We start from the raw sequence: 10,950 nt of genomic DNA, 5'->3' as shown, positions 1-10,950 counted from the left end.
ATGCGCTGGACAGCTCCGGCCTATTTCTAATGAAACGCGGCTAGGAGCAGTTTTTTGGGTGATTTGCGGGCGACTTGCGCGCACCGGTCACGCGATTAGCGGATGCGCATCCGTCATGCGATCCGCAAATCGCGCGAAAAAACGCCCGTCTGACTAAGGCCTAAGACAAATAACACTTTTAATTTTTCCGGCAACAGGCTCGTGTTTATGCAGGAAGAGTTGTAGCTTTTATTGGTAACACTTTGAGGTACATGTGACTTTTGGATTACTTTTTATTATGCTTTTTGGGAGACGAGCAAAAGAAAAACAACAATCCTGGCGTTACTTTTAAAATTATTTTTACAGCGTTCAGCATGCGGGATGAAAAACAAAATTTAGTAATTGTTTGGGCCGTTACGAATTGGTGTTTTATTTATTTAAAACGAGTTTTTGTGGGGAAAATACATATTTATTTTTTAATTGGACTTATTAAAATTTAAATTAAGCTTTATTGAGCTTTTTGGACAACATTTTTTAGTCCCTCGAGGGGACTTGAAGATGCAATTGTTTAATCACTAGGATAGTACACCACATTATTTAGTACTGTAGTGCAATTTGCTAAGCCTATGACAGCAGCAAATTAGACCCAAACAGAGGCAGGGCCTAATAGACTGAGTTGCGTGGCAGACAGAGGCTTTTGTCAGGTCTCCTCTGCATATCCATAAATGTAAGGTTCTGCACATGGGCAGAGGGAATACATGTCAGCATTACACACTAAATGGGAAACCACTGGGGACACTGACATGGAAAAAGACTTATGGGTTTTAGTTACCTGTAAGCTTAACTGAAGCAACCAGTGTCAGGCAGCTGCTGCCAAGGCAAATAGGATCATGGGGTGCATCAAAAGAGGTCTAGGGTCACATGATGAGAACATTGTTCTTCCTCTTTACAAGTCACTGGTCAGATCACACATGGAATATTGTGGACCGTTCTTGAGCACTGGTACTCAAGAAGGACATATCAGAGCTTGAGCCGGTACAAAGGTGGCAACTAAAGCAATAAGTGGAATGGGCGGACTACAATACCCAGAGAGGTTATCAAAATTGGGGTAATTTAGTTTAGAAAAAAATGGCTAAGGGGCGACCTAATACCTATGTATTATATATCAGGGGAAAATACAGAGATCTCTCTCATCATTTATTATACCCAGGAGTGTGACTGTTAACTAAACCCCCAATTCCTTCTCCATGTCAGTGTTCCCCAGTGGTTTCCCATTTAGTGTGTAATGGTGACATGTATTTTCTCTGCCCATGTGCAGAAACGCACATTTGTCAGTGTTAAACGTCATTTGCCACTTTTCTGTGTAGTGGCCGAGTACATCTATTCCTGGCCCCCTCCATAAGGCCGGCTTCACACTGGTGATATGCTATTTTGCATTGCGAGAGTGAATAAAAACGCATGAAAATGAAACCAATGATTTTCAATGGTTTCATTCTCATTAGCGATCCCTTCATTCCACACTCACACTGCTAAGAAAAAGCAGCGCTATCGCCCATTGCTTTCAATGGGGCCGGCACCAGCAGCACTGGCCCCATTGAAAACATTGGGAGAACATTGCGCTCCCCTGACACAGCTGTGACAGCTATGGCAGGGAATTCCTTCATCCCCGCGGGGACTGCGGGGATAAAGGAATCCTCTACCATAGCTGTCACAGCTGTAGCAGAGGTCCGCGATGCTATCCATTGCTTTCAATGAGGCTAAATGAAAGCAATGAGTTGCAGGCAAGCACTACAGTGATGATTTTTGGGGAAGGGCTTGAAATATAAGTTCTTCCCTGAAAATCTTCTCTAGCTGTAAAGAAAAGTAAAAAAAAAAAATTAACTCACCTAGAAGAGCCATCTGTCCATTGATTGCTGAGAGCTGCCTGTGATTAACTGAGCGCTGTGATCAATCACAGGCAGCGCTCACCTGTAAATCAATGACGCCTGGGTGCTGCCTCTGATTGGTTACAGTGCTCAGCCAATCAGGGGCAGTGCTTTCTGGGGGTGGGGATTTTTCAATCCCGGCCTCCAGAAGACAGAAGACATCTGCCGGGGCCAGAGAGAAGAGCCAAATGGCTCTTCTAGGTGAGTTAATTTTTTTTTTTTTACTTTTCTCTACAGCTAGAGAGGACTTTCAGAGAAGGCCTTATATTTCAAGCCCTTCCTCGAAAATCAATGTCGCAGCGCTGGGAAATGGTGCGATTTTATCGCCAGTGTGAAGGCACCATTAACCCATAAAAACTGAAGCTTGCCTCCAACCGTACACCCGGCTTAGGGACATCACTAGCCACCCCCAGGCTAGAATATAAAAAAAATGATCCAGGCCACCCAGGATCCCTTCCCTGGCCTTACCCAAAGTACCAGACCCAACCACAATGAAATAAAAGGGGTTGACCTGGCCATCCTCCACGACTTTCTAGGAAGTATCGCAGACCATACCATGACCATACCTGGAAACAACCTATTCAACCTCAGAAAGTTGTGTTGGATGTCGCTGCGCACCTCCCTTGCTGGTCGACTACCCAGATCATTATTTTTTAAAGTGTTAATTATGCAGCATAAATGACACAATACATTTTTTTCTGCGGTTTGGTACGGTTACAACAATACCAAAATTCTTATATTTTTTTTAGGTTTTTCCACTTTTCCACAATAAAAACCCTTTTTTTGGAAATTATTATTTTTTTCTGAAATCACTGCATTCAAAGTCCTATAACTTTTTTATTTTTCCATGGACGGAGCTCTCTGAGGGCTTATTTTTTGCGAGACGAGCTGTAGTTTTTATTGGTACCATTTTGGGGTACATAATTTTTTTTAATCGCTTTTATTGCGTTTTTTGGGAAGCAAAATTGCCTCAGTTTTTTTGCATTTTTTTAAACGCTTTTTGCCATGCAGGATTAAAAGCGTGTTTGATTTATTGTACGGGTCTTTATGGACACAATGATACCAAATATATGGGATTTTTTTACATTTTTTTATGCTAATATGAGAAAAAGCATAAAAAAAATGTTTTTTTAACATTTTTTTTACATTTTTACTTTTTGTACATTATTTTGATTTTTTTTTACACCATCTGTGTCCCTCTGAGGGACTTACACTGCAGCACTGATGATCGCTACGATAAGGCATGGCAGGACTTCTCTCCTGCCATTCCTTATAGCTTATTACAGCAATCTTAGGCAATGGCAATACAGGACGCTGGTATCTGGCATCCTGTTGCCATAGCAACCAGCCGGGCATCTGCAATAACATCGCGAGAGCCGGCTGAAGTCACAGTGCGCTCCGTCTGTGAATCCTTTCCCTGCTGCGATCTACTTGGATCGCGGCAGGGAAGGGGTTAACAGCGGTGGCGCAGCAGGAGGCCGGCTACTAGTGACAGCCGGCTCCCGCTGCGGGATAGCGCGAGGTCTGCTATGATCTCGTGCTATCCCTATGACGTAAGGGTACATCATTTTGCGGGAAGTACCCTGCTCCCATGACGTACCCTTACGTCATGGGAAGGGAAGGGGTTACAGACAAAACCATGGACAACAGTTCCAGATAAATAATTAACCTAAACTCCCATTATCCAAACACCCCCCTTTCCCTATGTAGTAGCATAATTTAACTCAGTCCAAACCCCTGAACCACTCCTCTGGCCACACATATTACCTAAAATGGCTAGATTTCCACCACCCAATTTTTTGTACCACTGCAGGACTTAACCCACTAAGCGACCTCTGCCCCCCCCCCCCATCATTTTGTACTAGGGGATACAGCTTTTCTAGGTCTGTCTCACCAGAAATGTTTTAGTGACATCCCGTATCCCCCGCATTTTCAAACCAAAGTCTAAAACCACCATTACCCGGTTAACTTTTGCCGTAGACCAACCACCAATAGAAACTTCCCCAATTAACAACAATACCGCCCCGGTCCTGTCCTCACCTGAACTTATGTCCCCTATGTTTTACACCCACTGTTCCCACTCATGCCACACAGCCTCATAAGCCGCCCATGTGCCCGCCGCCAGCAACGATTGAATCAGATGACCCGCCACAGGTCGACCAGACTCCAAAGTTGAAGAGGGCACTGCCTCCCGTCCATTTCTGCCTCCAGCACCAGTGATCAAAAACGCTCCCACTGAAACCGAGAAAGTGCATCAGCAATAGAATTCTCAACACCGGGAACATGTATGACAACCACCCATGCATTTAGCCACAGACATAACAACACCAGGTGGCACAATAAGTCTACTACTAGAGTGAGCGGACACCGAATTAATGGCTTGTACAGCGCCCAGATTGTCGCAGTGAATTTTAACCTTTTTGTTACGAAACCACTCCCCCCAAACGTCACCGCCACCACAACTGGAAACAGCTCCAGCAGCACCAAATTTTTTACTAAACCAACTTCCACTTATTAGGCCAGGGAGCTGCCCACCACTTGCCTTTGAAAAAATGATCCAAATCCTGTACTACCAGCTGCATCCGTAAAAAGTTTGCAATCAAAACTGTCTATCCCCTCAGATATAAACAAGGACCTCCCATTATATTTATCGAGAAATGTAAGTCACACCTCTAAATCAGCCTCAATCTCCTTGTGAGCCTAATTAAATGATGTGCCGATTCTACCCTTGCTGTAGCATGTGCCAATTTATGGCTGAAAACACGATCCATAGGCATGATTTGACACACAAGGTTCAATTTAACTAACAATGACTGCAAATTTTCGAGGGGAAATTTTGTTGAAACTGTTCACCTTTTTAAGGTCCTGCCTTAATTATTCTAATTTATTCCCTGGCAACTGGAATTGGCCCTTCTGGTTTTTCAGGGGCAAATGCCACAAAAATGTTTGGCGACCCATTGCACTGTAGTTAACAGAGAATCACAAATGGGCGAATTTGCAGGGTCAAGGCACAAAAAATCATCCAAATAATGTAAAACCGACTGACCCCCACTATCACAAATCACCCATTCAAGAAACAAACTAAAAGTCTCCAAATAGCACACAAAATCGAACGTCCCTTTAGCAAACACCTATCCACAAAAAACAGACCATCCCAATAGCAGCCCAACAATCGAATACTGTCAGGATGGACCGGAAGCAAATGAAAAGCTGATTCAATATTGTTTTTTGCCAACAGCGCCCCTGTGCCATATGTATGTACCCATTTTACTGCAGCGTCAAATGACGTATAAACCACCGAAAGACGTTCTGGGTCTATACCATCATTCACTGACGCCCCTTTCGCATACGATAAATGGGGAATCAGACAAAATTTATTTGGCTCGCTTTTAGGCACAACCCCCAATGGGGAAACAACAAGGTCACTCTAAGGAGGGGTAAAAAAAGGGGTCGACATACGTCCGCACCTAACCTCCTTCTTTAATTTTTCCCTAACTCCCTTCTCGTGTTGAACAGCCAATTTCAAATTCTTGATCGAAAAAGGGACCTGGTGTGCCAGAGGAGGGATCTGAAAACCTCCCTTAAAACCCCCAAACAACATCTGCGGTTTATCCAAATTTGAGTACCTAATTTGATAAGCGACCATACTTTGAAGATTCACCGGCGTCATCCCTTTTTTCAGTGCGCCCACTGTCTTTGCCTTTTTCTTGCTTGAAGCAACAGGAAGAACTGTGCATCATACCGTAGCATACCAAGCAAACGTGCTTGAATCGGCACGTAGATACAAATTTGCACTTTACCTCGTTGAACAGCCAATATACCCCTGGCTTTTTTTCCGTAGCCTGTCCTGACTGTTGCCCATTACCAGTGTCGCTAACTGAGACGGTGGAACCGGCTTCACCCTGAAAGGGATACCAGTAACGAGCAGGAGCCATCACCCTCAATCATAAACCAAACTCCTTTCCCTTATCCAAATTGATTTTTTCCAAAATAAAAAGTGAAAAAATCTTGACACCACACCTTTTCTTTAAAGGGGTTGTCCCGCGCCGAAACGTTTTTTTTTTTTTTTAAACCCCCCCCCCCCCGTTCGGCGCGAGACAACCCCGATGCAGGGGTTAAAAAAACCACCCGCACAGCGCTTACCTGAATCCCGGCGGTCCGGCGTCTTCATACTCACCTGCTGAAGATGGCCGCCGGGATCCTCTGTCTCCATGGACCGCAGGGCTTCTGTGCGGTCCATTGCCGATTCCAGCCTCCTGATTGGCTGGAATCGGCACGTGACGGGGCGGAGCTACACGGAGCTACACGGAGCCCCATTCAGAAAAGAAGAAGACCCGGACTGCGCAAGCGCGGCTAATTTGGCCATCGGAGGGCGAAAATTAGTCGGCACCATGGAGACGAGGACGCCAGCAACGGAGCAGGTAAGTATAAAACTTTTTATAACTTCTGTATGGCTCATAATTAATGCACAATGTACATTACAAAGTGCATTATTATGGCCATGCAGAAGTGTATAGACCCACTTGCTGCCTCGGGACAACCCCTTTAACTTCCTTCTTTAAATGAGTCCCCAACGGTCCATCAAAGCGCACACAAATTTCCCCTATTGCCTTGTCGTCTAACTGAATCTCGTCCCCATTCTTCTCCGTTTGTACTGCTACTGTTACCCTCGAAGTTGCTAAAACAGTCGACACCCGCTGATTACCCAAAACGGACCTCCCATCCTGTAAATTAGCCGACATTCCCGAAGACAAAATGACCACCACTGGCGATGGATAGAGCGGTATCCCTACCCCCATCCCCTGCTCGCAATGACCCAATAAATTGCGCACACTACCCGACAATGCCTGTATATCCCCCTCCTGATGCCTGACAATACCCCCTTCCATGGGAATCCCCCTCACTGGAACACTATTGTCTTCCCCAGAATAAATAGCAAAATTAGTATTGGACAAACCAACATAGAGACATGCTCACCAGGCTGCATGGGAGCTGTGAGCCCACCAGCCGGCACGAGACAATTCACGTCATTCATCGTCGTCTCCATCGATGATTCCTCCCGCTGCAACCAGAACAGATGCTCAGATGTTGTCCCTCTGTGACTCCCGAACTGCCCAGGACAATATTGCTGCCCTTCTCTCTGCAGCACAAACACGACTAAGTGTGTCTTAGTGTGTGTGTGGGGGTCTAAGTGACTGTAACTAAGTGAGGGGGTGCAAGAGTGTGAGTGTGCAAGTGTAGAAAAACAGTGTAAGTGTCTGTGTGTGGGGTGTAAGTGAAGCATAATTGGGTGATTGAACGAGAGCAAGCGGAGGTGTGTGAGCAGTTGCGCACTAGCGGAGGTGTGTGAGCGGTTGCGCGGGGGCGGAGGTGTGTAATCTAGTAAATCTTCACTACATCATTACTTCCACAAGTAAATTGTAGATCCCCATTAGGATGAGCTCCATGCCTGATAATGTCATCCAGTGTGCTACTTGTGCAATGTATGCGGTCCTTGATAAGCCAATCGAGGGTGCATACTGTTGCACAAGATGCATGCTCATCGCACATTTAGGAGCCCAAATTCTGGATCTGAATGAACGACTGGCAACACTGAGAGCCATTGACATCATGGAAAGGAGTTTGCTGCTCACCGAGCAGACACTTGCTGTGGTAGAGGCGGGGGCGCATGGTAGTACAGAAGAGCAGGGGGAGCAGGCAGCTAGCTGGGTGACAGAAGGAGGGGTAGAGGGAAGAGAATCAGGGAGGCCAGTCCTGAACTGGCACAACCCAACAAACCAGACCGAATAATGGGGGTGCAGGTTGAGGGGCACTTGGGAAATAGTGACTACAATATAATTAATTTCCAGCTGTCATTCAATAAGAAACCTTATCAGGGAGCGACAAAAAAACCAAACTTTAGTAAAGTAAAATTTGATCAGCTCAGAACTACTATCAGTAACATTAATTGGGACAACATCCTCAAAAATATCAGTGCAGACAACAAATGGAAAAAGTTTAAAAACATTCTAATTACCTGATGTGAGCAGTTCATACCCTTAAAAAAAAAAAAAACATCAAGCAGAAGGAAACCAATGTGGCTCGACAAGACTGTAAGAGGCGCAATAAACGAAAAAAAGAAAGCGTTTAAACTATTAAAACAAGAAGTAAGCGAAGAAGCACTAAAATCATATGGGGAAAAAAGCAAAATATGTAGGAAAGATCAAGACTGCTAAGGAGGAGGCAGAAAGACTGATTGCCAAAGAGAGCAAGAACAACCCTAAACTATTCTTCAACTATATTAACAGCAAACGGATTTGCACTGAGAGCGCTGGCCCTTTAACAAATAATGCAGGAGAAATGATAAAAAACGATGGGGGGGAAGGCAAATTTCTTAAATGGTTTCTTTTCCAGTGTATTCACGAACGAAAAGGAAATGTCACAAGAGATGCAGGGGAATAAAACGAACCCCCCACTACATATTGCATACCTAACACAAGAGGAAGTGCTGAGCTGGTTAAAGAGAATTAAAATCGATAAATCGCAGGGTCCAGATGGAATACACCCAAGGGTTCTAGGGGAACTAAGTGATGTGACAGCTAGATCGCTATTTCTTATATTCATGGACACTATCAAGACCGGGGTTGTATCATTGGATTGGCGCATTGCCAACAAGGTTCCAATTTACAAAAAGGGGTCCAAAAGAGAGCCTGTTAACTACAGACCAGTAAGTCTCACTTCAATAACTGGAAAAATATTCAAGGGATTTCTGAGAGATGCCATCCTGGAGTACCTCAAGGAGAACAATGGAGTAACCTCTCACCAGCATGGGTTCATGAGGGGTCGATCATGTCAGACCAATCTGATCAGCTTCTACGAGGAAGTAAGTTTAAGGGTGCATTCACACGAACGTATATCGGCTCGGTTTTCACGCCGAGCCGATATACGTTGTCCTCGTGTGCAGAGGGGGGAGGATGGAAGAGCCAGGGCCAGGAACTGAGCTCCCGCCCCCTCTCTGCCTCCTCTCCGCCCCTCTGCGCTATTTGCAATGAGAGGAGGCAGGATGGGGGGCGTGGCTATGGGCCGGGAATTAGCCCCGCCCCGCCCCGCTTCTCCCCATTGCAAATAGTGCAGAGGGGCGGAGAGGAGGCAGAGAGGGGGCGGGAGCACAGTTCCTGGCCCTGGCTCTTCCATCCTCCCCCCTCTGCACACGAGGACAACGTATATCGGCTCGGCGTGAAAACCGAGCCGATATACGTTCGTGTGAACGCACCCTTAAGCTGGACCTGGGAGAGTCTATTGATCTCATATATCTGGACTTCTCTAAAGCATTTGATACCGTGCCACATAATAGGCTGATATATAAAATGAGACAGCTCGGGTTGGGTAAAAACTGGCTCAGAGATAGAAAGCAGAGGGTTGTAATAAATAATTTGTTCTCTGATTGGGCCACTCTCGCTAGTGGGGTGCCACAGGGCTCAGTATTGGGACCCATTCTGTTCAATATATTTATCAACGACCTGATAGAGGGGCTGCACAGTAAAATATCAATATTTGCAGATGACACAAAATTATACAAGATAATTAATGCAACGGAGGACAATGTGCAGCTACAAACGGACCTAGATAAGCTGGGGGCTGGGGCAGAAAAATGGCAAATGAAGTTTAATGTGGATAAATGTAAGGTTATGCACATGGGCAGGAGAAACGGATGTCACCAATATACACTAAATGGGGTACTGCTAGGGAAAAGGGAGATGGAAAAAGACCTGGGGGTATTAGTGGATTGTAGACTAAACTGGAGTAACCAATGCCAGTCAGCTGCAGCAAAAGCTAATAAAGTCTTGGGGTGCATTAAAAGAGGTATAGGGGCGAAGGACGAGAACATTATCCTCCCACTATATGAGACACTTGTCAGGCCCCACATGGAATACTGCGCACAGTTCTGGTCACCGATGCTCAGGAAGGATGTTGCAGTGCTTGAGGGGGTTCAAAGAAGGACAACTAAATTAATAAACGGAATGAGAGGCCTGGAATACCCAGAGAGGCTATCCAAATTGGGATTATTTACCCTGGAAACAAGATGGCTAAGGGGCGAACAAATAACTATGTATAAGTACATGAGTGGACGATAGAAGGATCTCTCCCATGATCTGTTTATACCCAGGACTGAGACGGTAACAAGAGGGCATCCTCTATGTCTAGAAGAAAGCAGGTTTCATCACCAACACAGATAAGGGTTCTTTACTGTAAGAGCAGCTAGACTGTGGAACTCTCTGCCTGAGGACGTGGTGATGGCAAAGTACATAGAGGGGTTTAAGAGGGAACTAGATGTCTTTCTCGAGTGGAAGGATATTACAGGATATAGACATTAAGTGACCAGCGGGTTTGTAGTTCCGGGTCTTACAGTCAGGTAGGAACTATCAAGGTTGATCCAGGGATTATTCTGATTGCCATTATGGAGTCGGGAAGGAATTTTCCCCCAAATGCGGTACATTGGCTTCTGCCTCTTGTGGTTTTTGCCTTCCTCTGGATCAACTAGGGGGTTGAAATAGGCTGAACTAGATGGACATTGTCTTCATTCAGCCTATCATGTTATGTATATTATATAAGAAACAAGGGTCTGTCTATCACATGACTTAACTCCCTTTAAATCTGGGAGTGCATGCCATCAGGACCCGACGATTTGTCTATTTTCATCTTTTTAAGACGGCTCTGCACTTCCTCCTGGGTTAGACTGTAACATTTAGTGGAGAGTTTATTTTATCACTCTTCATCTCATCTGACATTTCATTTCCCTCTGTGAATACACTGGAAAAAAAGCCATTTAATAGATTTGTTTTCTCCTCATCGCCCTCTACAATCTCTCATACATTATTTATTAAAGGGCCAACTCTATTAGTATTAATCTTTTTACTATTTATGTAGTTAGTTTTGTTCTCTGTGGCAATAAGTCTCTCTGTCTCCGTCTTTCCTGCTTTTGGGCGCCTGCACACGAGCGGAAATTCCGCGGCGGAATTTCCGCCGCTGAAAGCTGCCATAGGATTGCGTTAACAAACGCAATCCT

This window comes from Eleutherodactylus coqui, chromosome 2, assembly GCF_035609145.1.
Source record: "Eleutherodactylus coqui strain aEleCoq1 chromosome 2, aEleCoq1.hap1, whole genome shotgun sequence".
NCBI lineage: Eukaryota > Metazoa > Chordata > Amphibia > Anura > Eleutherodactylidae > Eleutherodactylus > Eleutherodactylus coqui.
The sequence above is the reverse complement of the archived record's forward strand: the minus strand, read 5'-3'. Positions refer to the sequence as shown.